The sequence below is a fragment of the Ips typographus genome, linkage group LG11 (assembly GCF_016097725.1).
Source record: "Ips typographus isolate SLU linkage group LG11, UJ_Ityp_2.0, whole genome shotgun sequence".
Lineage (NCBI taxonomy): Eukaryota > Metazoa > Arthropoda > Insecta > Coleoptera > Curculionidae > Ips > Ips typographus.
Window position 1 is genome coordinate 2362409 of NC_138432.1, and position 25709 is coordinate 2388117.

Here is a 25709-nt window from a genome sequence, read left to right on the forward strand (position 1 = left end):
CTCAAATCCCGGTACGCCTTGCATTCGCTATGACTGTCAACAAGTCGCAAGGACAAACTTTTAAGCGGGTAGGGATTGCGCTCACCAGTCCCTGCTTTGCTCACGGCCAGTTGTATGTCGCGAGTCGGCGATCCTGCACAGGTTCGAATTTTCGTGGGGCCACATCCGATGCAAGGTCGTTTCACATTTCCTACCACCGTGCTCACAACGCGGAATGTGGTACACCGCGAAGTGTTTACGGTAAGACCGGATCCGCCTGTAGTCGTATATAATATACGCAAACGGGCCCATCAAAACGTCAATACTGTAGTCGTTGGTCCCGATGGTGGCAATGTGGTTGATGGTGATGGCGGTAATGATGGTGGACCACCACGATTATTGTCGCTGCCACAATTATTGTTGCCCCCATTGGACACGGCGGTATTACGTGTTGATGGAACCAGGCGGATTGGAGATCGACCATCGACCATTTACGACCGAGACGCTCTGTTGATGCCACCACCAATCGCCTTACCACCTAGAGCGCGCCCACGAAAAAAACGACACAACGAACCAAAAATCTACTTGGCACCACCATCACAATCATCACAGGCCGGCACGCATAAATCATCGTCGAAGATTCGAATTTTGTCAGACGTGCAGATTCGGCCGCCAAGAGGTTCGCCACAACCTGGGCTACTGCTACGATCATTGCCCTCTGCTATACCACGACATCCACCATCATCATCATCATCAGCAGAGGAGCAATGGGTTGAAAAAGAGCCGAAACCGACTGTGACGCCAGAACAAATCGAAGACAGTGACGGAGAAGTGAGTGAGGCGCACCTGGTGCAAATTGCAAAAGAGCAATTTTTCAACCCCATTTGTCCAGATCTCACCGATGTGGAGTTGAAAATGCGCAAATCCGTCGCTGATATGCCTGGCACCTCGGATACGATTAGCGACCAACTGAGAGGGATGAAACGAGACAACTAGCGGAAATCGAGGCGAGAATTCGTCAGCGCAAAGCGATGGAAGCTATTACCCGATTTGGACAGCCCCCTTCAAAGAAGGGAAAAAAAAAATTAATATAAAGTATTTTAAATTGATACAAAAGTGTAGACGAATTTTGTCTTGCTAGGCAATTTTAAATGTTTTATATTTACCAAAAAAATTAAAAAAAATGTAAAATCAATTTAAAATGTTTACAGATTGGTGTGGTCAATCTGAAATTCGGTACGTTTTTTAAATGATCTCGCACGTACAGTCTGTAGGTGTTTAAAATTGACCCAAAAAAAATATTGTTAGTTTTAGGTGCGCATAGTTTTTAAGTTCCCCTCTGGTCTCTGTTGTAGATATAGGAGATAATAGAACAGGAATAAAAAAAACCCAAAAAAAAATTAATATACAGAATGTAAAGTTTACTTAGAAATTTGTTCGATAATATGACATTTCGATACAACTTTACATATTGTATATTTGCCCAAAAAAATTTATATAAATAAAAACCAAAAAAATTTAAAAAAACAGAAAAACTAAAAATACACAAAATACACAAGTGTTTAAAGTGGTACTAAAACACTTGAATGTGGACATTTAAGTGTAATCACTTTAAATACTAACACACACACATAAAACACACAATCGACATAAAGTGTTTAAAGTTTAACTAACGTACCCAACTTTTTTTTAGTATTTCATTCATTAAATTTTTACAACTTTAAATGCTTTATGTTGTGACAAATACTTTAGTGTAATTCAAGTACTGTACGAGTATGACAATTACACTGGGGTAACAAAAAGATAAGTTTTAGGTGAAATATTTATTTACCTGTTTCTAATCTAAAAGGTACCCTTCCATGGAGCTGTGTGACCTTGACGTGGGTGGAAGGGCTTAGTAGATTAATGTGTTGTTTGCATATTTTTCGCATGCAACAACATTGATCGAAGCCAAGGACAGCTCAAAGTGTTTTTCTTACATTTTTAAAAGTACTATTGAAATTTTTTGTTAGTTTCAGGTCAACTTTATGATGACGACTACGACGACGACGACGACGACGACGACGACGACGATGAACAAAGGTTCTTTTCAGAACCATCACATGATTAATTACAGAAATTCGTTTGTCCTTAATTTTCTCATCACGTTTCAGGTATAAAAAGTATATATAAAATATTCCTCAAATTTTAATTTAATTGACTCTCAGTAACACTAAAATTTAGTTTTTCTCCCCAAAAAACTTTTGAAAATAAAAAAAACTGTAACCTGTAACCCTTTCTTTTAGGCAAGGACAGGTCAAAGTGAAATTTTTTGTTAGTTTCAGCTCAACTTTATACTGCTGATGACGACGACGACGACGTTGAACAAAGGTTCTTTTCAGAACCATCACATGATTAATTACAGAAATTCGTATTCGTATATATTTTTTGGCGACGTTTATATGCACAAATTGCTTTCAATGCAATTCCATAAACAAAATTAATAAATATAAAGTATTCCTTAATTTACTACATTTACGAGAAAGGTGTTGCAATGCAATTTCTTATTCTTAATTCATAAATTTATTTTTTTTCTCTGTCAAATGTTATTCATCAATTAATAATAACACAATATTCATTTTTTGGTTATGAAACCGGTCCGGTGGGGGATTCCTATGTTGTTTTGTTTCAACAATTCAAAATATTAAATGTTTGCGATCTAACCAATAAATTTCTTTTAGTATTTGACAGATTCAGATTTAGTTTTTATTGATTTTAAAAGTTGAAATTAACCATCTTTCAAGGTCATTAGTTATGAATATGTTTATGGAATTTTGTATAAACCAATATAATGCATTACGGACTTTAAACTTTAAGGTTACAACAAGAAAATGCGCTTATGATTATGAATTAAGTTCATCACATGATTAATTACCGAAATTCGTTTGTAGTCAATCCATCACATTTCGTTTCAGATATAGTATGTTATTTCCCAGTGGTTGGCATCACCAACTCACACTCAGAGTGCCAAGTGGGCCATTTTTGGTAAGCAGAACTGGCGCTGTGGGATGAACCAAACGTCGAGTTAAAGCGCCTAAATCGACGCTTATGGGATACCATGAAAGACGTTGGTAACTTAAGACAGCAGGACGGTGGCCATGGAAGTCGGAATCCGCCAAGGAGTGTGTAACAACTCACCTGCCGAAGTTACTAGCCCTGAAAATGGATGGCGCTGAAGCGTCGTGCTTATACTCGACCGTCAGCGGCATGTGCGATCGTCATCGACGATCATGAAGCCCTGACGAGTAGGAGGGTCGCGGCGGTGTGCGCAGAAGGGCTGGCCGCGAGGCCGTCTGGAGCCGCCGTCGGTGCAGATCTTGGTGGTAGTAGCAAATACTCCAGCGAGGCCCTGGAGGACTGACGTGGAGAAGGGTTTCGTGTGAACAGCCGTTGCACACGAGTCAGTCGATCCTAAGCCCTAGGCGAAAGCCGATGGTGATGCGGTGTAGTCGTTTTACGAAGAGTCTGTGTGCTTATCGCATATATGGTACGTGCTCACACCCATCGGGCGAAAGGGAATCCGGTTCCTATTCCGGAACCTGGCAGCGGAACCGTCAAAAAGTCGGGCCCTCGCAAGAGAGTTCGTCGGGGTAACCCAAAAGGACCCGGAGACGCTGTCGGGAGATCCGGGAAGAGTTTTCTTTTCTGCATGAGCTTTCGAGTTCCATGGAATCCTCTAGCAGGGAGATATGGTTTGGAACGCGAAGAGCACCGCAGTTGCCGCGGTGTCCGGATCTTCCCCTCGGACCTTGAAAATCCGGGAGAGGGCCACGTGGAGGCGTCGCGCCAGTTCGTACCCATATCCGCAGCAGGTCTCCAAGGCGAAGAGCCTCTAGTCGATAGAATAATGTAGGTAAGGGAAGTCGGCAAATTGGATCCGTAACTTCGGGATAAGGATTGGCTCTGAGGATCGGGGCGTGTCGGGCTTGGCGAGGAAGCAGGAACTGGTTAACGAGCCGGGCCTGGGCGAGGTGACGGTTTCGGCCTGATCCCAGCTCGGTCCCGTGCCTTGGCCTCCTGCGGAACCGCTTTGCTGCGAGGCCCGATGAATTTCGGTTCGTCCGTGTCCTCTTCGGCCGCTATGTAACGATCAGCTCAGAACTGGCACGGACCGGGGGAATCCGACTGTCTAATTAAAACAAAGCATTGCGATGGTCTTAACGTGATGTGATTTCTGTCGAGTGCTCTGAATGTCAAAGTGAAGAAATTCAATCAAGCGCGTAAACGGCGGGAGTAACTATGACGCCCTTCTAAAGTTTCCTTTAGGGCTGAGATAGCTAAGAAGATTAAAGCGATTCGTGCGACGCAATTAGTGGCTAAAGGGGCAAGTGCTACAAGCACAATTAACATACGAACCAACAAAGTCCCCTATACCTCCACGGAAACTTTAGGCGGCCCACCTCCACGTGGTAAAGGGCGGGCAACGACCTACGGCAATTAGTCATGGGCTTGTTCACCACGCTATAAGTCCGTGGGCGGCTAAGGACCTATTGGCCACGTGAATTGCGGCCACCCACTGAAGCGAGAGTGGGAACGCTTTGGCATAACATCAAGCCAGTCCAGGGTAGTCTGTGTCCTGCGACTCTGCGGTGAAAAACACTATGGCGAGTAAAACCGCTAAAACGACCCAGTCTAAGACTGTGGATTTATCAGGGAGCGGTAAAACCAAAAATTCTTTGAGCCCAAGAGCAAATACTGGGACTCTTTCCGCTCCCACAACTTCAGCTCCACCGTGCTGTGAACGGTGTGGGCATACTTGCCAGACCAAGTCGGGTTTGGCCAAACACATTAAGAACTGCGTTGCAAATTCCGAAAAGATCTGTAGGTTTTGCAAACGCGAATTCAAATCATTTCAGTCGATGAGACTCCACCAGCGCAGTGCGCATGCAAAATAATATATGCTGGGAGAAGAAGCCAAGCTCCAGCAGAGCGAGGCTACAAGATTTATGGCCATAGCTGAAGTGGAAGCCAGTTTTCCACCCAAAAAGTTGTCTATAGCTACCATCATAACAAAAACTGGCCTAACCAAAGAACAGGTTAGGAGAAGAAGAGAGCGGCCTGAATATAAGGAGTACCTGGCTTTAGCCAGGGAGAGGCAAAAGGCTAAAACCGTTACAGGCCGTCTTGTCCCAAACAAACAGACTAATACTCCTGACTCTCTTCCAGCTATTGCGCTTCCAACAACTGCTGCGTCCATTTCAATATCATCGGACGAGTCCTCCCAGGACATCGCTCTAAGCGAAAACTCAGGCTCCAGCTACGAGTCGAGCAACGACTACCCAAACGTTTCGCCTATAGCCGGTCCCTCAAAAATCTCTAGTCAAGAGGGCCCAGCAACTATAGATCCCACGAATGAGTCTTTTTCGACCAACCCGCAAGCGACGGTTACTTACATCCTAGAATGTATGGGATCTTCTTCTGATGAGAGCGGCAGCGACTTCCATCCTGCTGATGCTGAGGTGCGAGAACCTATTAAATCGCCCCAGATGAACAACACGCTCTCTCAAAATTGTACATCAAATAAAAGGCGACGTACACCTGATTCTTCTCCGGAAGTCATGGAATCTCCAGCTACAAGACCTCGACTAGATACAAATACACCTAAGCCGAAACATCATGGCACTGCAAACAGAGTCAAGGTCATCTCTAACATCACGATACAAAGTGCTTCTGATCCAAGCCTTCGGGCCACTGCTGCCGTCCGGAAGAAATTAAAACCTGGCTTCAGGATTTTCTCCTGGAGCAAGCAGCTCTCGGCCCCGAGAATCCGCACAAGGATCTGACTCTGTTAGCGAAAGCGGCATTGACGGAACCAATCCATGTCCTGAAACCGATTTTAGAGGATTGGATTGCTAAAAACTTTAAAACCGTCAAAAAGAGCACAAATGGTGTACAATCTAGTGGCACAAACAACAAGGTGCAACCAAGTCAGACGCAGAGGGGGAACAGAAACTACGCCCAGACCTTCACGGGCCGTGGGCGACGCGCACAGAACTTTAAAAGGGCGCAGGATCTGTTTAACACCAATCGTACCTCTCTGGCAACAACAATTCTGGCTGGTAAAAGTCTGGACACTCCAAAGGAGCTGCCCGAAATGCAGCGCGTCGAGGAATTTTATGGCAGCATTTTGGAAAGCCCCTCCTTCGAGGACACAGAGGCAATCAAGGACCGCAAGGTTTCTGATGGTGATACAGAGTATCCGATAACGATCAGGGAAGTCGATGACAGCAAAAACGGCTGGACCAAAACTTCTGCACCGGGTCCAGACGGAATTACCGTTGAATCGGTTAAAATGTTCGATTCAAATAAGCTGGCGGTGGTTCTGAATGTCATCTATTATCGGAACTGCCTCCCTGAGACTTGGAAATGCTCCCGAACCATTCTCATTCATAAGGACGGCGATAGAACAAATCCTACAAACTATCGTCCGATAACTATGTCATCATCCTTACTACGGTTGTTTCACCGCCTACTTGCCAAACGGATAAAAAGTGTCATCAAACCCTCTATCCATCAAAGAGGTTTCATTGAATTAGATGGCACAATGGCAAACGCCATGATCACTCAATACTATATCCGAACCCGAACTGAGACACGGAAACCTTTCAACGTTCTCAGTTTGGATATACAGAAGGCGTTTGACTCCGTTAACCAGGGAGCAATTTATCGAGCGATGAAACGGATGGGACTCTCTGAGCATCTGGTGGAGTATATACGGGGTTCGCTCCAGGGCTCAATAACTTCGATTAAACTGGGGAACAGTCTCAGCCGGGATATCCGGATCCAGCGTGGGGTAAAACAGTTCCTGCTCCAAGAAGCACACGCCGCGCCTAAACACTAACGGGCGCGGCAGTCAAGACGGATCCGCACCCAGCAAATGACTGGTAGACAAACTACTGGACGCCTCTCACTGGGCCACCATCTTCGACCGCTCCCGACGGTCGCTAGTGACAATCGCCAAGCTGAGTTTTTGCTGGAAACTCGCTAGGCCCTGACGATCTGGAGGGAGGAGCCAACCGCCAGCCCCGCCCACTTCGAGAGACGTTTTCGTCCAATCACCAAGCGCCATGTTTGTCTATTTACATATACAGGGTGTCCCACGACGAAAGACCTCGATTGATATTGGAAAAAGTATAAATAGGAGAGTTTTGAAAATTTGGTAGGATACTGATGTGGGCATGCCCAATCCAACTAAAATATTTTCAAGATGGTTGCACTTCCGCTTATACCGGAAGTCGATCACAACTTTCTTATTTTAAATAGAACACCCTATATATATTACATATTTGGATTCCTCACAAAATTCTGACCAACTTTTGTATAGAATGCCCTATGCCTATCTCTAGCCGTTTTCGAAATATTTGATGTTTTTCCATAAAAGTGACAGTTGCAACGCTCTACATATTTTTGTACTATGTTAAAACCGTATTTCATTTTGCAATGAAACTTTGGGTTATTGTAAATAAAGGATCGTTTTATTAAACTGAGGGTGCGTAACGACTCATTTGTATACAGGGTCGTCAAAAAAAAATCATAAACTTGCCACTAAAAAAAATGAAAAATCTCAAGTTTTTTAAATGGAAACCCCCATTTTTTATGACGGAATCATTTTGAGCATTAAAAATTACTATAAGTTTCAATTTACTTGCCTATACCTAAATCCAACCCATTTCGTTTTATTTGAGAATAAACATTTTTTTATTAGGCTGCATGCTCGGCTGCATGGTTGGAATTAGCTGGTACTCTAGTTGGCCATGCTTTTGACACACGGTGATATTGGAGACCTGCAGGGCATGTTAATAACACTAGTTTTGAGTGTTTTGACAACTGCAAATATGCCGTCGCGGTTACGTTATTCAAACCAAGATTACTTAAATTTGTTTATTATTTACGGAGAATGTGATAAAGTTGTGAGTAGAACATTTGAGGTATTTGCCGCTCGTTATCCAGAAAAACCAAAGCCATCACGAAAAGCTGTCAAGCAAATAATTGAAAATTTTAAGAATACGGGATCTGTGAAGATAAAAGCTATTAAAACAAAACCAATCCTTAATAATACCAATGTAGAAATTGCAATTTTGGGCTATTTTGTTGCAAATCCAACTTTGTCAATAAGACAAGTTTCCGTAGAATCAGGCATATCCAAAAGCTCAATTCAGAGGATCCTGAAGAAACATAAATTTCACCCTTTTTCATTTAAATTAGTGCAACACTTAAAAGAGGTTGACTTTCCGAAGAGAGTTGTTTTTAGTGAGTTTTTGCTGACTAGTCACTATGGAGATGAATTGTTTTTGAATAATATTATTTGGAGCGACGAGGCCAAATTCACTAAAAATGGAATGTTCAATAGACATAATTCACACTACTGGTGTGACATAAATCCACACGTAATTAGAGAGAGAAATTTTCAAGAAATCTGGAGTTTTAATGTTTATTGTGCTGTGAGGAATGACCAAATTGTTATGATACGTTTTTATGAAGAAAATTTAAACGGTATATCGACGATGTTAAACGACAAATTGTGAAGTTCTGAAACTTAATTTAATGCTATGTTTTTATTGTAGGTGATCGATATCTAGCTATAATTCAAGATTTAGAAAGGGAATACTTGGATAATTTACCTCTAGCCGACAGAAGACGGGTAATTTATCAGCATGATGGCGCACCTCCTCATAATGGTCATATTGTCAATAATTTTCTACAAGCTACGTCTGACGACCGGTGGATTGCTAACAACGGACCGTTTCAATGGCCACCCCGCTCGCCAGACATGTCAGTTTTAGATTATTTTGTATGGGGGGCAATTAAAGATGAAGTTTACAATCTTCCTTTAACAACAAAGGAAAATTGTATTCAAAGAGTGAGAAACGCGTTTCGTGGTTTAAGCCCAAACGCAATAAGAGCAGCAACCCATGAGCAGCTGATCCTAAGGTGCGCAAAGTGTCACGAAGCTGAAGGTCGAAATTTCGAACATTTGTTAAATTAATTATTAATATAAGTACAAAAATATGTTGAGCAATGCAGCTATAACTTTTTTGGAAAAACATCAAATATTTCGAAAACGGCTAGAGATAGGAATAGGGCATTGTACACAAAAGTTGGTTAGAAATTGCAATTTCTACATTTGTATTATTAAGAATTGGTTTTGTTTTAATAGCTTTTATCTTCACATATCCCGTATTCTTAAAATTTTCAATTATTTGCTTGACAGCTTTTGGTGATGGATTTGGTTTTTCTAGATAACGAGCGGCAAATACCTCACATGTTCTACTCACAACTTTATCACATTTTCCGTAAATAATAAACAGATTTAAGCAATCTTGGTTTGAATAACGTAACCGCGACGACATATTTGCAGTTGTCAAAACACTCAAAACTAGTGTTATTAACATGCCCTGCAGGTCTCCAATATCACCGTGTGTCAAAAGCATGGCCAACTAGAGTACCAGCTAATTCCAACCATGCAGCCGAGCATGCAGCCTAATAAAAAAATGTTTATTCTCAAATAAAACGAAATGGGTTGGATTTAGGTATAGGCAAGTAAATTGAAACTTATAGTAATTTTTAATGCTCAAAATGATTCCGTCATAAAAAATGGGGGTTTCCATTTAAAAAACTTGAGATTTTTCATTTTTTTTAGTGGCAAGTTTATGATTTTTTTTTGACGACCCTGTATACAAATGAGTCGTTACGCACCCTCAGTTTAATAAAACGATCCTTTATTTACAATAACCCAAAGTTTCATTGCAAAATGAAATACGGTTTTAACATAGTACAAAAATATGTTGAGCGTTGCAACTGTCACTTTTTTGGAAAAACATCAAATATTTCGAAAACGGCTAGAGATAGGCATAGGGCATTCTATACAAAAGTTGGTCAGAATTTTGTGAGGAATCCAAATATGTAATAATATATAGGGTGTTCTATTTAAAATAAGAAAGTTGTGATCGACTTCCGGTATAAGCGGAAGTGCAACCATCTTGAAAATATTTTAGTTGGATTCAGTATCCTACCAAATTTTCAAAACTCTCCTATTTATACTTTTTCCAATATCAATCGAGGTCTTTCGTCGTGGGACACCCTGTATATAGAGGTACCTCATTTTAAGTTAGAGGATTTCAGAAGTGTAAGGCAGTTGCTTCAACCCGGTTATTTTATGACTAAAATTGATTTGAAAGATGCTTATTTTATGATTCAAGTTCATAAGAGCTCTAGAAAATATTTGCGTTTTTTGTATGGGGGTGAAGTTTTTGAATTTACTTGCTTGCCAATGGGACTCTGCACAGCTCCGTTTGTATTCACTAAGATGTTGAAGCCAGTCACTTCTCAGTTGCGATTGTCTGGTATTATTTGTGTTATTTGCCTAGACGATCTGTTAATTATGGCAAAAGATAAAAGTTTGTGTTTACAACATACAAAGAGGGCCTTAGATTTGTTTAGTTCCTTAGGATTTGTTATCAATTGCAATAAAAGTGTGCTACACCCAACTATTAGTTGCCAATTTTTAGGGTTTCTGTTTAATTCAGGTGGCATGACAATGTCATTGCCAGAGAAAAAAGTAATTGCATTGTGTGGTGCATGTTCAGATTTTCTAAAACGTGATAGCTGTTCTATTAGAAGTTTTGCTCAGTTAGTAGGGCGTTTAACAGCAGCATGTCCAGCGTTTAAATATGGTTGGGCTCATAGAAAATTGTTTGAGCGAGCTAAATTAAAGGCTCTGTTGAAAACAGGTAACATGAGTTTGTTTGGTTTTATAAAAGTAGAATTAAACTGGTGGTTGACAAACTTGCCTAATAGTTCAGTTTCCTTGTTACCAAGAAAATTTCTAATCGAAGTTTTTTCGGATGCTTCCAACGTTGGTTGGGAGGGAAGTTGTGGACCTCATAGAATCCATGGACTGTGGGACGAAGAGCAGATTTTTCACCATATTAATTATTTGGAATTGTTAGCTGCTTTCAAATGTTTACAGCATTTTACACAACAGCTTCAGCATGTTGACGTGTTGTTAAGAGTCGATAATACTACTGCTATCAGTTATATAAATCGAATGGGAGGGGTTAAGTATAGAAGTTTAAATAGTATTGCCCAGAAAATATGGAATTATTGTGAATCAAAAGATATTTTTATTTTTGCATCTTACATTAATTCAAAAGAAAATGTCATAGCGGATTATGAATCACGGAGAGGTTATATTGAAACAGAATATGAGTTAGCTCAATATTGTTTTAATAAAGTTTGTCTTCACTTTTTTAAACCTAGTGTAGATTTATTTGCTTCAAGTAATAATGCAAAATGTGAAATGTTTGCTTCGTGGAAGCCTGATCCAAGCGCTTTCGTCTTAGATGCTTTTACAATTTCCTGGGCTAATATAAAGTTTTGAGCTTTTCCCCCATTTTCAATGGTGAGTAAAGTTTTAAATAAAGTTGCACATGATAGAGCTGAAGGTCTAATTATTGTCCCTAAATGGCCAGGCCAACCGTGGTACCCGGTTTTCATGAGTTTATTAGTGAAGAAACCTTTATTTTTTGGTCCAGATATTAAAATGGTTTTGTCCCCGGATAGGAACCCTCATCCATTGTGGAGGTCGCTTATCCTGGATGTCGGCCATATATCCGGGAAGCATATAAACGTAGATCCTTTCCCGCAGTAGGTTTAGATGCTATAATTCATTCTTTAAGTGACCAGACTCTTAACCAATATAATGGTGTATATTCACAATGGTGGTCGTTTTGTGCACAAAATAATGTCGATCCCTATGTATACAATCTTCAAGGTTTAGTAGAATTTTTGCAAATTAGATTTGTGAAAGGTTGTTCTTATTCGGTGCTTAATACTTATAAATCGGTATTAGCTTTAGTTTTACCTAAAAACAAAGTTGATGATGTTATGCTTGTACGTTTTTTGAAGGGTTTACGTAATATTAAACCACCAAGAGCAAGATATGCCACTACTTGGGATCCTCATCCAGTGTTAGTATTTTTAGAAAGTTTGTATCCTCTAGAGGATATTTCTTTGAAAAAGTTAACTCTTAAATTCGTTACATTATTAGCATTAGTCTCAGCGCATCGTATGCAGACTCTTGGTAAGTTAAAAGTTTGTAATATTAAGAGGACGGATGATTATCTTGAGATTTTTGTTGATGAAGTCATTAAGACGTCGGGGAGGAATAAGCTACAACCAGTGTTACGTTTACCTTACTTTCGTGAAAGACCTCAGTTATGTGTGGCTTCTACGTTAGATATGTATTTACAAAGGACTGAGAGAGTCAGGCCAGCCGGTGTTGATAGTCTTATTTTAACAGTTAAAAAGCCTCTGCATCCAGCTTCTTCTCAGACTATTAGCCGTTGGATTAAGTCAGTTTTAACTAGAAGTGGAATTAATACAAATATTTATACAGGGTATAGCATTAAACATGCTGCAGTTTCTAAAGCCTATGAAGCGGGAGTTAATATTGAAGTTATACGTAAGACTGCCGGCTGGTCTGAAAAGTCGAATGTTTTTTGTCGATTTTATAATCGGCCCATTCGTGATTCACCTAACGTTTTTGCTGAAGCAATTCTTAAAGGGTCTGTTGATTAGTTTAGTTATTTTTTGGTTTGATGTTTTGGTTAGCAGCCAATTATTATGGTACCATAATAAAGTCGTTTGTTTAAAATTTGACAATTCTTTCTGATCAAATAGTTATAACACTATAATCTATAGCTGATGGGTTTTTACTTATTTAAACATCTACAGGGTGTTTTTGTAATATTTCGACGAGACTGCTCATATAATCCTGATCAACCTTCCTTACAGGTAAGTCGATTGATCATTTAATTTTTATAGTGTTCTAGAATAGACCTACTTTATTAAAATTGTCATTTTGACTAATTTTTTCAAATTTCAAAATTTTTGAAAAATTTTAATTACTTTTTCTGTTTTAAAATTAATTGTAATTAATTTTTAAAGTGTTCTGCAATCATTTAGCGCCATTAAAACAGCCATTTTAACTGTTTTTAACATTTTGAAAAATTCAAAAAGTGTGTTTTTTTGATAAAAATTAATTCTATTTTTAAAGTCATCTACAATTGATTTGCACAATTAAAACTGACATTTTGACTGTTTTTTTTTCTAATTTTGAAAAATTTTAGAATCATTTTAAAATTAATTTAAACATCTTCAGAACGGTTATTTTTTACGGAAACGAAACGTGTTTAGGCATTGTTTTGAGTGGAACGAGAAAACGTAATTTTTCAATTGAGGCAGTGGTTTTTTTAGAAAAGAGGGAATTTTTGGGAAATTTTAAAATTTGAAATTAATAAATGTTTGATTTGTTTTTGTAGAAATAGACGACTAGCATCATGAACAACGGTAACAACGACAGAACCACAGTTCCTTCGGCAACTTAGGGTGATGCTCGAGCGGTTCGATTGGGAGCGCCGCATCCTGCGAGTGGCCTTGGAGCGATTTGATTGGGATCGTCGTCGAGAACTCCAGGTAGTATTACATCGGATGGAAGAGTTGCCGCGTGAGTTGCATGTTTTGCTTACGCCTCTCGATTATGTGGGATTGATGAGGGAATTGCGCGTGGTACTGGAACGGTGCGTCGAAAGACCGCGTCAACTACGCGTAATTCTAAATCGTGTTGTCCAATTCATCGGTTCGACCGCTTTCTTTTGAAAATAATGATGACAACAATGTAATTTTACTAATTGACGATGACGACGTCGTGACAGCAACGGAACCGATTTTGGTTGACGCGTCTGTACCATCATCGCCACCACCATCACCATCTCCTGTCAAGTATATTGTTGTTACGCCTGATTTACCAGTTTTGTCCCCAGTTTCGTCAGCAACGTCGTCGTCACAAGGTTCTTCTGCGTCTCCTGTTTTTGCGGCGGATTTTGATCTGCTTTCCCCCCCTTTACCTCTGTCGCCACCTTTTTTACCGGCTTTGCACATACCAACACCGGCGGAACAACGACGGGAACGTGTTCACGCTCCCGATCCAATCACACGAACTTACAGACAAGCCATAACTGTGGGCACGCGTCTCGATGGCAAGTCCCGTGTTGCAGTTTACAATGTGGGCGATTTAACAAAACGGTGTTTGTTGTGTTTAGCCGTGGGCTTTGAACAAGAAAAATCTGTCGGCAAAGAGTTTTGCTGTAAGAGTGGCGATGTTGTGTTACCGCCGTTGGGTTCATGTCCCCGCGAGATGTTAGAATATCTCACGGACGATTCACCGATGGCCGTTCAATTTCGGAACAACGTCCGTACAATAAACAGTTTATTTGCTATGGCATCGTTCAAATCGACTGTTCCTACCGATGTTCATCCGGAAGGAGTGAGTGGTCATTGGTGTTTTACGATTTGCGGACAGATTTACCACTATACTCACGCCATTCCGGTTCGTCTTTTTGCAGCAGACAATAGTAATGGTCAAGTAACGGTAAATAATAGCCAGCAGGTTAGGGACGACACCATTACTCTCAAACTTAATCAGTATTATTTCGTTGACTCGAATAATGCTGTCAATCGAAGGGTGGAATTTTTGGGTGACCGCATCGCACCCCTAACTATACGTAATATTGAAACGATGTTGCGTCGGGTCAATCCGATAATTCAAAGTTACCAAACCATCAGTGAGGTAATTCAACGTAAACAGGCAGCCGCGACCTCTCCCGAGGAAAGAAACGCCATTCTCGACAGTTTAGTGATCGGATTTAGGGACAATATTAATCGCGAGGTAAGAAACTACAGTTTCCTCGCGTGCGACTCTGAAATTGCGGCCGTTTTTGTCAATGAACCACTCTTCGAGGTTGATTTGTGCATCTACCCACGCGACGGCCGGGGTAGACACGAACTTAAAAACCTCAATAAATGGGCCGACCCCATGGTGTACCCGATCCTGTTTCCGAATGGGGAATTTGGCTTTGATAAAGAGATCCATCACGTTCGGAACGTGACGAAGACAATCACTTTTCGCGAATTCTATCGCTATCGTCTACAGATACGCGATACGAATCGCTTACAAAGACCGCCTACCACCATCCAAAACCCAACTCAACAACAAAGTGAGTCTTCGAACCGTCACCGCTTGATCTCGCCTACCCGTGAATTAAACGAATTTTCTATTTTGCACAATGGCGGCAAATTGTTTCAACAGTACGTAGTGGACGCTTATGTCAAAGTGGAGGCGAACAAGCTGTGGTGGCATAAAACACACCAGCTATTTAGACGGCGAGCCAGTTACGGTAGTTTGTTAAGGTACTTGGAGACAAGGGCAAACGCAGCTGGTACGGATTATCGAGTTGGGTCAATTTTCATTTTGCCTGCGTCGTCGAGACGTGGAATGCGTTTCACGAATCGCCAGTACCTCGATGCGATTAATGTAATAGCAAGACATGGCAAGCCGGATCTCTTTATCACGTTTACGACGAACCCGAATTGGCCAGAGATCCAAAACAACCTCGCTTACAAACAGAAATGGCCAAACCGTCCTGATTTGGTTTGTCGCGCATTCCACATTAGATTAACCGAGTTTATGGACGATATCGTCAAGAAACAATTGTACGGTACCGTCCATAACTATTTCTACACGATAGAATTTCAAAAACGAAGCTTGCCTCATGCTCACTTTGGTGACGTTTTTACCGCGCGACAAACTAAACAGCCGTGAGCGCGTCGACGATGTCGTTTCAGCCGAGATACCGGACTATCAAGTCGAACCGATTTTGTATAGAACGGTAGCCGACTTTTATCTGCATACAAAGTGTAGAGGACCGACCCGCGACCCAAACGTTACCTGTTTGAGAGCAGACGGTACCTGCAAAAAGTATTTTCCAAAGGCCCTACGGGAGGTCACTAATTTAAACTATAACGCTTCAACGGTCAAAAATGGACACCCTGAATATCGTCGACGTCGCAACAATCACATGATCATTTCGAACAACATTACGTACACCAATGCCGATATCGTGCCTTACAATCGTTACGCGGCACTCAAATATCAGAGTCACATCAATTTTGAGTGCGTCGGATCCTTGGCATCCGTCAAATATCTGTACAAATACGTAACGAAGGGTGAGGACATGTGTCGCATGGAAGCGAAAAATGAAGTCCATCGCACTATAAATTGGGACGAGATTAGTAATTACCTAGACTGTAGGTATGTGAGTTCAATGTTCAATGGAGGCGTGTTGGCGCCTGTTCCAATTTAAGATAAGCGATCGAAGTCATTTGGTTGTATGTCTGCCTGTTCACCTTGAGGGCCAACAGACCATCGAGTACGAGGAGGACGAGAACGCGGCAGATTTTGCTACGCGCCACCATCGACACCAAACTCACGGCTTACTTTAAGCTAAACCAGATGGAGGGAGCGCCACGTGATTTATTTTATAGGGAAATCCCGGAAAATTACACGTGGAACGCAAAGCGCGGTCAATGGCAATCACGTGTTTATAATCGTAATGTGGTTGGCGTTGTCGTCATTCAACGCACAACGATGAATTGTACTGTTTGCGTACACTGTTGCAACATGTGCGTGGCTGCCGATCATTTGTCGAACTGCGCACTGTCCGTGCATTTGATTCGGACAGTGGTCAAACACAGACAGGTGGTGAAACTATCGTGTGCGACACGTATCGTGAAGCGTGTGTGCGTCGCGGTCTTTTCGCAAACACTGATATATTTGAACGTGCGATGCAACAAGTTTCGACGCGTGCGGCACCATATCGTTTACGTAAATTTTATTCTTTAATAGTGTTGATCAGTTTGGACGCGGGCCAATCCTATGTGGTCAATGTTTTAGCGGTTTGGTCCAAATTTAAGTTTCCGCACATGATTGCCGACTTGGTATTGGGTCCACGTCCCACCACCACTTCATACGGTCATGCCTATCATCTTGTCATTGCACAGATCGATTCGATCTTGGCAAGAAATAGTAAAGACGATAACTTGACGTTGGCCAGGCTGGGTTTGCACGATCCTGAAGCAATCTCCTACGATGACGGACATAATGACGCAGATACCGAGGTAGTTGCGTCATTGATGCGTCGGGCGTCGTGCGGTGGAAGGGGTGGCGGGGCAGTTTCCCAATTGTCAACATCAGTGATGACGACGACAACAACACCAGTAGCAACAATAACGACAACAACAATTGCTGCTGCTGCCGCTGCAACAGGGACAACATCAACAGTACAAGTGATGGAGTCGTCTGTAGTAGCAGTGGTACCGCAAGTAGAAGTAACGGAAGTGACGGAACCGCAAGTGGAGGCGGGAGTTGCAGTAGTTGTAGTTACAACTGCTGTGACTACCACCACCACCACCACCATCACGACAACAACCAACATTACAACTTTGACCACAACCACAACGACGGCCATTACTACGATTACTTCTTCCGATACTACTACTACTACCACCACCACCACCCCCAGTACTCCTGTCACGAATACTGTTGATGATGTTGTTGTTGCTGGGGCGGCGACTGCTGCTGCTGCTGTTGCACAAGCTGCTACTGATGCTGCTGCTGCTGCTGCCCGCAATGATGACGATAATTATGCCGACGAAAGTAATCGTGAACGGATTGCTTGGGAGGAGTATTGCTCTAAATACCGTGTTGTTAGTTTGACGGTAGAACAGCTTGCCATCTACCGTCGTATAGTGTTTGCCATTTTACGGCGAAAAAATTTACTAAACAATGGTGATGCGTGTTTTCATTTTGGTGTTAGTGAGTGGTTAGTGTCGCAACGTCTCCATCGATTTGGTCAGTCCGATGACGACGACTACGACGACCACGACGACGAGGACCAGAATAGAGACCAACAAGGAGTCAATGACGGTTGCGTCACACCAACCAACACATCCAATCATGTATTGCCACCGATGCCTAATGTTCGCGATTGCCAGAATTTGTTTTATATTGATGGTCCGGCTGGCACGGGCAAAACCTTTTTGTATAACGTATTAAATGCTCGATTAAAGTCGAGCCGGTATATACATGGATTGACAGTGTTGGCGGTGGCGTGGACGGGAATTGCAGCATCCCTAATTATGGATGGCATGACGTGCCACAAGGCCTTCCGGATCGACTTGGACCTCAACGAAACGTCCACGGTGAGCACAATCGCAGCAAGCGGTTGGCTGAAGTTGACGTCATCTTTTGGGATGAAGTGTCAATGACCAGTCGATTTGCTTTGGAGGCCGTCGATCGTTATTTGCGAGACATTACGCGCTCTCAAGTACCGTTCGGCGGCAAAGTGATTGTGTTTGGCGGTGACTTTCGTCAAACCTTGCCCATTGTGATGCGTGAACATGGGAATGCAATGTCGATACTGAATCGATCGGTTTTAAGTAGTTTTCTCTGGCATTACGTGATGCCAGGCAAGCAGAGTCTCTCTGAAAATTTGAGAGCCAGATCGTGTCCAGATCCCGTCGTCGCAGCGCGGTACGCCCAACAGCTGTTGGAAATTGGTGAAGGACGTTTTCCGCTCAAGTTGATGATGCTCCGCTGGATTTGATCGACATCCCACCCGTGTTTCGGGTGCCAACGCGGCAACACCTCATCGATTTCGTATACGTCGGTGCGGGTACTACGGCCAGTCGAATACGGGATACCATACACGAACGCGTCATTTTATGTCCAACCAATGCCGAAGTTAGCGAAATTAACGACAAAGTGTTGGAATTGCTTCCCGGTCAGGTCTGCTCCTTCTTCTCCGTTGACGAGCAACTGAGCGATAATCGGCCGGCGCACAGTGGTTAGCCGTAATGTTATTCGGCGGCCAAAAGAGATTTAAATATTATTTTTATATTTTATTTTATTCTATGCTGTTTTTTAGTAAACTTTTCTGTTAAATTAAAAATACTAAAAAAAAATTATTACATGCAAAAGCGCATGTGAAAGCATAGATTTTTCGCATTTAACATAGAACTTATTAAATTTCATTCTTGTTGTGTCTCAAAAAATTTGGGTTTTTATGTAATATTTGAAAAGCAACAATTATATTTTATTTTCTAAAACTGAATGACATCTCTTAATGTAATATAATACTTTTATTATACAATGTGATAAATTTATTTTATAGATTTTTAATGATATAATGTAATTATATGTTTTTACAAAATAAGTATGTTATTTAAAAATGTACAAAATAGTTTGCGACGCTTTGCGACTCTCCAATTTTAGGATTGATGTAGTCTATAAGCTTTGGTCTTATGTATCAAAGTTTTGGCAGTTGCCGAAATTTGCCTATTTAGATTTTATAACGTATTTCAGTCAAGTGGGTCATGCGCGCCAATAAAACAAATGTATGCCGTTGACGTGGACGTTGACAGATCTTGTTTTATTTAAATTAAATAAGATTGCTGTAGTACAACCAGTAAAAATCTATTGTGAAAATGTTAAAAGTTCGTAAAAAATATCTGTCGGATAATATTATTAGTTTAAACGGAAGTGAGGATAGGCTTTTTCGTAACCTAAAAGAACGGTTCAAAATTAGTACCGATGACTTCAAAATTGTGAAACGTACTTTACAGAGAGATTTTTTACCCAAGTTTAAACGTAAGTGGAAGCAAGTCAATAGAACTAAAGAACAATTCAACAAAAAGTTTAAACATTGGTTGGAAGGTGAAATAATATTTAAAACTACATCGACAGTTTCGACTTCCGCAGGAAGACCGACCAAAAAATTAGAGGAGTGTTCAGAAAGAAGTAAGCGCAGAAAGTTATCTAAACTGGAAGAAGTAAACAACATATCAATAGCAGAACTTCAAGGTTTATTGGAAAGAAAATTAAGGGTAGAAGGGAAGAGAGATGAAGCAGAACTCGTTCGAGAAGTGCTTTCAATGGGAGCACATAAATTTAAAGAACAGTTTAATGAAGATAGTATTAAGCAATTTTCTCGAGATGACGCTTTGGCTTTAATAACCGATGCGAATTTATCAAGGTATCAATATAATAGTATAAGAGAACAATGCTTATTAAGAAATGCCGATTTATTTCCCAGTTATAATCAAATTTTTCGAGCCAAATCTGATTGTTATCCTTTATTTATGAAAATTACTGAAAGGGGCGCTTCTATTACACTTCAACATCTTTTAGACCACACTATTAAACGACTGTTGTTAACAACTGACGTACAAAATACAGTCCTAGGAATGAGCTCACAAGATCTTATGTTATACAGCAAATGGGGTTGCGATGGATCTTCGGGACATAGTGCATATAAACAAAATTTTAATAATCCAAATATATCAGACGAGTCAGTATTTATGGCATCTTTAGTTCCCCTTCAGCTAGTTACTTCGGAAAATATAATCATTTGGAAAAATCCGCATCCCTCATCGTCTAACTACTGCAGACCGATATTTTTTGAATTTTAAAGGAAACACCCGAAAATGTAATAGACATCGTTAATAATTATCAAAAACAGATTGAAAACTTGAAAGAGACAATTCAACATCATTAAATTGCCAAGTTGTATTTGCAGTGCATCACAACTTATCTTTCACGATGATAGATGGAAAGATATGTCAAGTTTTAACAGAAACCTCATCTTCAGCATGTCCGATATGTAAGGCAAAACCATCCGAAATGAACGACTTGGAAAAACTTCGAAATAAAAATGTAAATACCGATGCATATAAATATGGCCTTTCATCTTTACATGCTTTAATCCGGTTTATGGAATGTATCTTACATATATCATATCGTTTAGATTTTAAAAAGTGGAGTGCTAGATCCAGTGTTCAAAAAGACCTTTTAAAAAACAAGAAAAAACGTGTTCAAATGGAACTTAAACAAAGACTTGGTATAAATGTTGACGTGCCGAGACAAGGAAGTGGAAACTCAAACGATGGCAATACTGCTAGAAGATTTTTTAGAGATACTCAAATAGTTGCAGAAGTAACAGGAGTTGATGAAGAGCTCATTATCAGGTTCTCTACTGTATTTCAAGTTTTGATAAGCGGAAGAGCAATAAATGAAGAAGCCTTTGATAACTATGCTCAAAATACAGCAAACATTTTTGTATCGAAGTATCGATGGTTTTACATGCCTTCTTCAATCCATAAAATACTTTTACATGGGTGTGGTATAATACAATCTGCTTGTCTTCCGATTGGACAACTCAGCGAGGAAGCAGCGGAAGCAAGAAATAAAGATTTCAAAAAGTTTCGTCAATTTGGTTCAAGAAAATGCTCGCGAGTTGCCACTAATGAGGATATTCTACATTCTCTGCTAGTATCATCCGATCCGTACTTGACTAGTCTGAGAAATCGATGGAAAAAACATGTCAGTTTTGAAATGAGCGAGGAAGCCACAAAACTTCTAATTTCATAAGTATGTAAATAAAATCATTTGTTTTCGAATTTTAAGTTAAGTTAAACTCAAATTTGAGGAAATTAAATTATAATTTTTTATTATATTATCAAAACTTGTGTGTTTGCAAATTGTAAAGTTAAAGTAGTTTTTCATAAAACTTCTTGGTAACTTAGGAAAATATTTTTAAAAAATTAAAAAAGAAAATAATAACTTGAATTTTTAGGTTATATTGGGTTTTTGTAAAATTCATTCTTCTCCGTGGAATTTTATAGTGAATTACTAAAATTGTGCATAATTTTTCTCTTTACAAACAGATAAAACAATATTTTCAACACAAATTTTAGGGATCTGTACAAATTTTCACTTATTAAAAGTAGTGTTTTATATTATGACCGCAGGCGTCCATAAGACCGTACCACTGTGCGGCGCCCCGTCAACGAGCAAGTCACCAACAGGAGCAGCAGCAACAACCAGCAGCAGCACCACAAGCCAATAACGGAATGCCACCACCCCGCGATCGTGACAATAACAATATTGGCGACGATGCAATCGAACAACTGATGCTAAACATCTGTATGGACGACGACGGGATTGTGCGAACACCACCACCACCACCACCTGTGGTACAAGCCATTCCACCAGCCACAGAAGATGTCGTCGCCAATATTGTACCCGGAGGAGCAGCTGCAACAACAGCGAACTCAAATCCCGGTACGCCTTGCATTCGCTATGACTGTCAACAAGTCGCAAGGACAAACTTTTAAGCGGGTAGGGATTGCGCTCACCAGTCCCTGCTTTGCTCACGGCCAGTTGTATGTCGCCATGTCGCGAGTCGGCGATCCTGCACAGGTTCGAATTTTCGTGGGGCCACATCCGATGCAAGGTCGTTTCACATTTCCTACCACCGTGCTCACAACGCGGAATGTGGTACACCGCGAAGAGTTTACGGTAAGACCGGATCCGCCTGTAGTCGTATATAATATACGCAAACGGGCCCATCAAAACGTCAATGCTGTAGTCGTTGGTCCCGATGGTGGCAATGTGGTTGATGGTGATGGCGGTAATGATGGTGGACCACCACGATTATTGTCGCTGCCACAATTATTGTTGCCCCCATTGGACACGGCGGTATTACGTGTTGATGGAACCAGGCGGATTGGAGATCGACCATCGACCATTTACGATCGAGACGCTCTGTTGATGCCACCACCAATCGCCTTACCACCTAGAGCGCGCCCACGAAAAAAACGACACAACGAACCAAAAACCTACTTGGCACCACCATCACAATCATCACAGGCCGGCACGCATAAATCATCGTCGAAGATTCGAATTTTGTCAGACGTGCAGATTCGGCCGCCAAGAGGTTCGCCACAACCTGGGCTACTGCTACGATCATTGCCCTCTGCTATACCACGACATCCACCATCATCAGCAGAGGAGCAACTGTGACGCCAGAACAAATCGAGGACAGTGACGGAGAAGTGAGCGAGGCGCACCTGGTGCAAATTGCAAAAGAGCAATTTTTCAACCCCATTTGTCCAGATCTCACCGATGTGGAGTTGAAAATGCGCAAATCCGTCGCTGATATGCCTGGCACCTCGGATACGATTAGCGACCAACTGACAGAGGATCAGAGGGATGAAACGAGACAAATAGCGGAAATCGAGGCGAGAATTCGTCAGCGCAAAGCGATGGAAGCTATTACCGGATTTGGACAGCCCCCTTCAAAGAAGGGAAAAAAAAAAAAAAATTAATATAAATATTTTAAATTGATACAAAAGTGTAGACGAATTTGGTCTTGCTAGGCAATTTTAAATGTTTTATATTTACCAAAAAAATTTAAAAAAATGTAAAATCAATTTAAAATGTTTACAGATTGGTGTGGTCAATCTGAAATTTGGTACGTTTTTTAGATGATCTCGCACGTACAGTCTGTAGGTGTTTAAAATTGACCAAAAAAAAAAATTGTTAGTTTTAGGTGCGCATAGTTTTTAAGTTCCCCTCTGGTCCCTGTTGTAGATATAGGAGATAATAGAATAGGAAAAAAAAAATAAAATCCAAAAAAATTTAAAAACAAAAAACCAAAAAATACACAAACGACACAAGTGTTTAAAGTGGTACTAAAACACTTGAATCTGGACATTTAAGTGTAATCACTTTAAATACTAACACACACACATAAAACACACATTTCGACATAAAGTGTTTAAAGTTTAACTAACGTAACGTCTCCCTAACTTTTTTTTAGTATTTCATTCATTCAATTTTTACAACTTTAAATGCTTTATGTTGTGACAAATACTTTAGTGTAATTCAAGTACTGTACGAGTATGACAATTACACTGGGGTAACAACAAATAGATAAGTTTTAGGTGAAATATTTATTTACCTGTTTCTAATCTAAAAGGTACCCTTCCATGGAGCTGTGTGACCTTGACGTGGGTGGAAGGGCTTAGTAGATTAATGTGTTGTTTGCATATTTTTTTGCATGCAACAACATTGATCGAAGCCAAGGACAGCTCAAAGTGTTTTTCTTACATTTTTAAAAGTACTATTGACATTTTTTGTTAATTTCAGCTCAACTTTATGATGACGGCTACGACGACGACGACGACGACGATGAACAAAGGTTCTTTTCAGAACCATCACATGATTAATTACAGAAATTCATTTGTCCTTAATTTTCTCATCACGTTTCAGGTATAAAAAGTATATATAAAATATTCCCCAACTTTTAATTTAATTGACTCTCAGTAACACTAAAATTTAGTTTTTCTCCCCAAAAAACTTTTGAAAATAAAAAAAACTGTAACCTGTAACCCTTCCTTTAGGCAAGGACAGGTCAAAGTGAATTTTTTTTGTTAGTTTCAGCTCAACTTTATACTGCTGATGACGACGACGACGACGACGACGTTGAACAAAGGTTCTTTTCAGAACCATCACATGATTAATTACAGAAATTCGTATTCGTATATATTTTTTGGCGACGTTTATATGCACAAATTGCTTTCAATGCAATTCCATAAACAAAATTAATAATTATAAATAGTTTATCATAAAATTATTTCTTAATTTACTACATTTACGAGAAAGGTGTTGCAATGCAATTTCTTATTCTTAATTCATAAATTTATTATTTTTCTCTGTCAAATGTTATTCATCAATTAATAATAACACAATATTCATTTTTTGGTTATGAAATCGGTTGTTTTTATTTCAACTATTCAAAATATTAAAAGTTTGCAATCTAACCAATACATTTCTTTTAGTATTTGACAGATTCAGATTTAGTTTTTATTGATAATTGTATTTTAAAAGTTGAAATTAACCATCTTTCAAGGTCATTAGTTATGAATATGTTTATGGAATTTTGTATAAACCAATATAATGCATTACGGACTTTAAACTTTAAGGTTACAACAAGAAAATGCGCTTATGATTATGAATTAAGTCCATCACATGATTAATTACCGAAATTCGTTTGTAGTCAATCCATCACATTTCGTTTCAGATATATGTTATTTAGCCACGAGTAGGACTGACCATATTATTGTTATTGAGAACCATCCCATAGTATTTCCTCAAACAAGGAAAACAATAAAATGTGGATTTATAGTCTCAACGAAACAATTGAAACACTTGCTTAATATTTTGTTGTATTATACAGGGGGTTCAAGAGCACCCTGGACATGGGAAAACGGTTTTGATTTTTTGCGCCTGCACAATTCATTTAATGGAAAATGATTCAGATAAAAGTTGTAGAGCACATTTTCGCCTACCAACCTGTAATTTTTTTATTACAGTTTAATTTAATCACTGTGACAATTTATTACCATAAGTAAATCTAATTGTAAGTAAATTAAATTTTGTTTTTGTATGCTATAGTAAGAGTAACAAAATTTAATATACAATAAAAAAGAAAGGCCTGTTTTTGTTCTTTAAAAGGCCTGTTCGTAAAGACACTTTTAATCGTTGCCAATTTATTATTAATCAATAGTGTTGAAATTATGATAAACAATATTAAAATTTGTCTACTATGAAAATTGAACTATATACGTACTACATAATAATAAATTGGTTACGGTTGAAAATGTCTTTATGAATGGGCTTATAATTAGAATTTAAAAAAATATATAGAAAAAAAAACTTCCTGACATTTGGTGAATGCCAAAAATTGAGTATTAGTGATGCGCTCTGTTACGAGATGGCGCTTCTTTTACTTCCAAACGTTAACATTGCAGTTTCCAGTCTAAAGGGGGATAGTTTGTGCTCTTCACATCTGTTGAATTTACTGTGCAAGGACTTTCAAGTACAAGATAGCTCACTTTCGTTTTCGGCGCTGGTTGGTAAGGATGTTGACCTTTTATAGTCCCACGTTTTT

At 40.0% G+C, this 25709-nt stretch overlaps 1 long non-coding RNA gene and 1 pseudogene across 2 annotated transcripts in view; one reads left to right on the forward strand and one right to left on the reverse strand.

Moving 5' to 3' along the window:
* Positions 1–25709, reverse strand: part of LOC145735648 (uncharacterized) — a 189858-nt gene that overhangs the window by 118022 nt on the left and 46127 nt on the right. The window contains exon 2 of one of the 2 annotated variants that reach the window (XR_014179716.1): positions 3972–4026. This is a non-coding gene — a long non-coding RNA (uncharacterized LOC145735648). Of the gene's footprint in view, positions 1–3971; positions 4209–25709 lie in introns of those variants that run through there. The other variant, XR_014179715.1, reaches the window with a different exon arrangement.
* Positions 2841–3856, forward strand: LOC145736126 (large subunit ribosomal RNA; annotated as a pseudogene).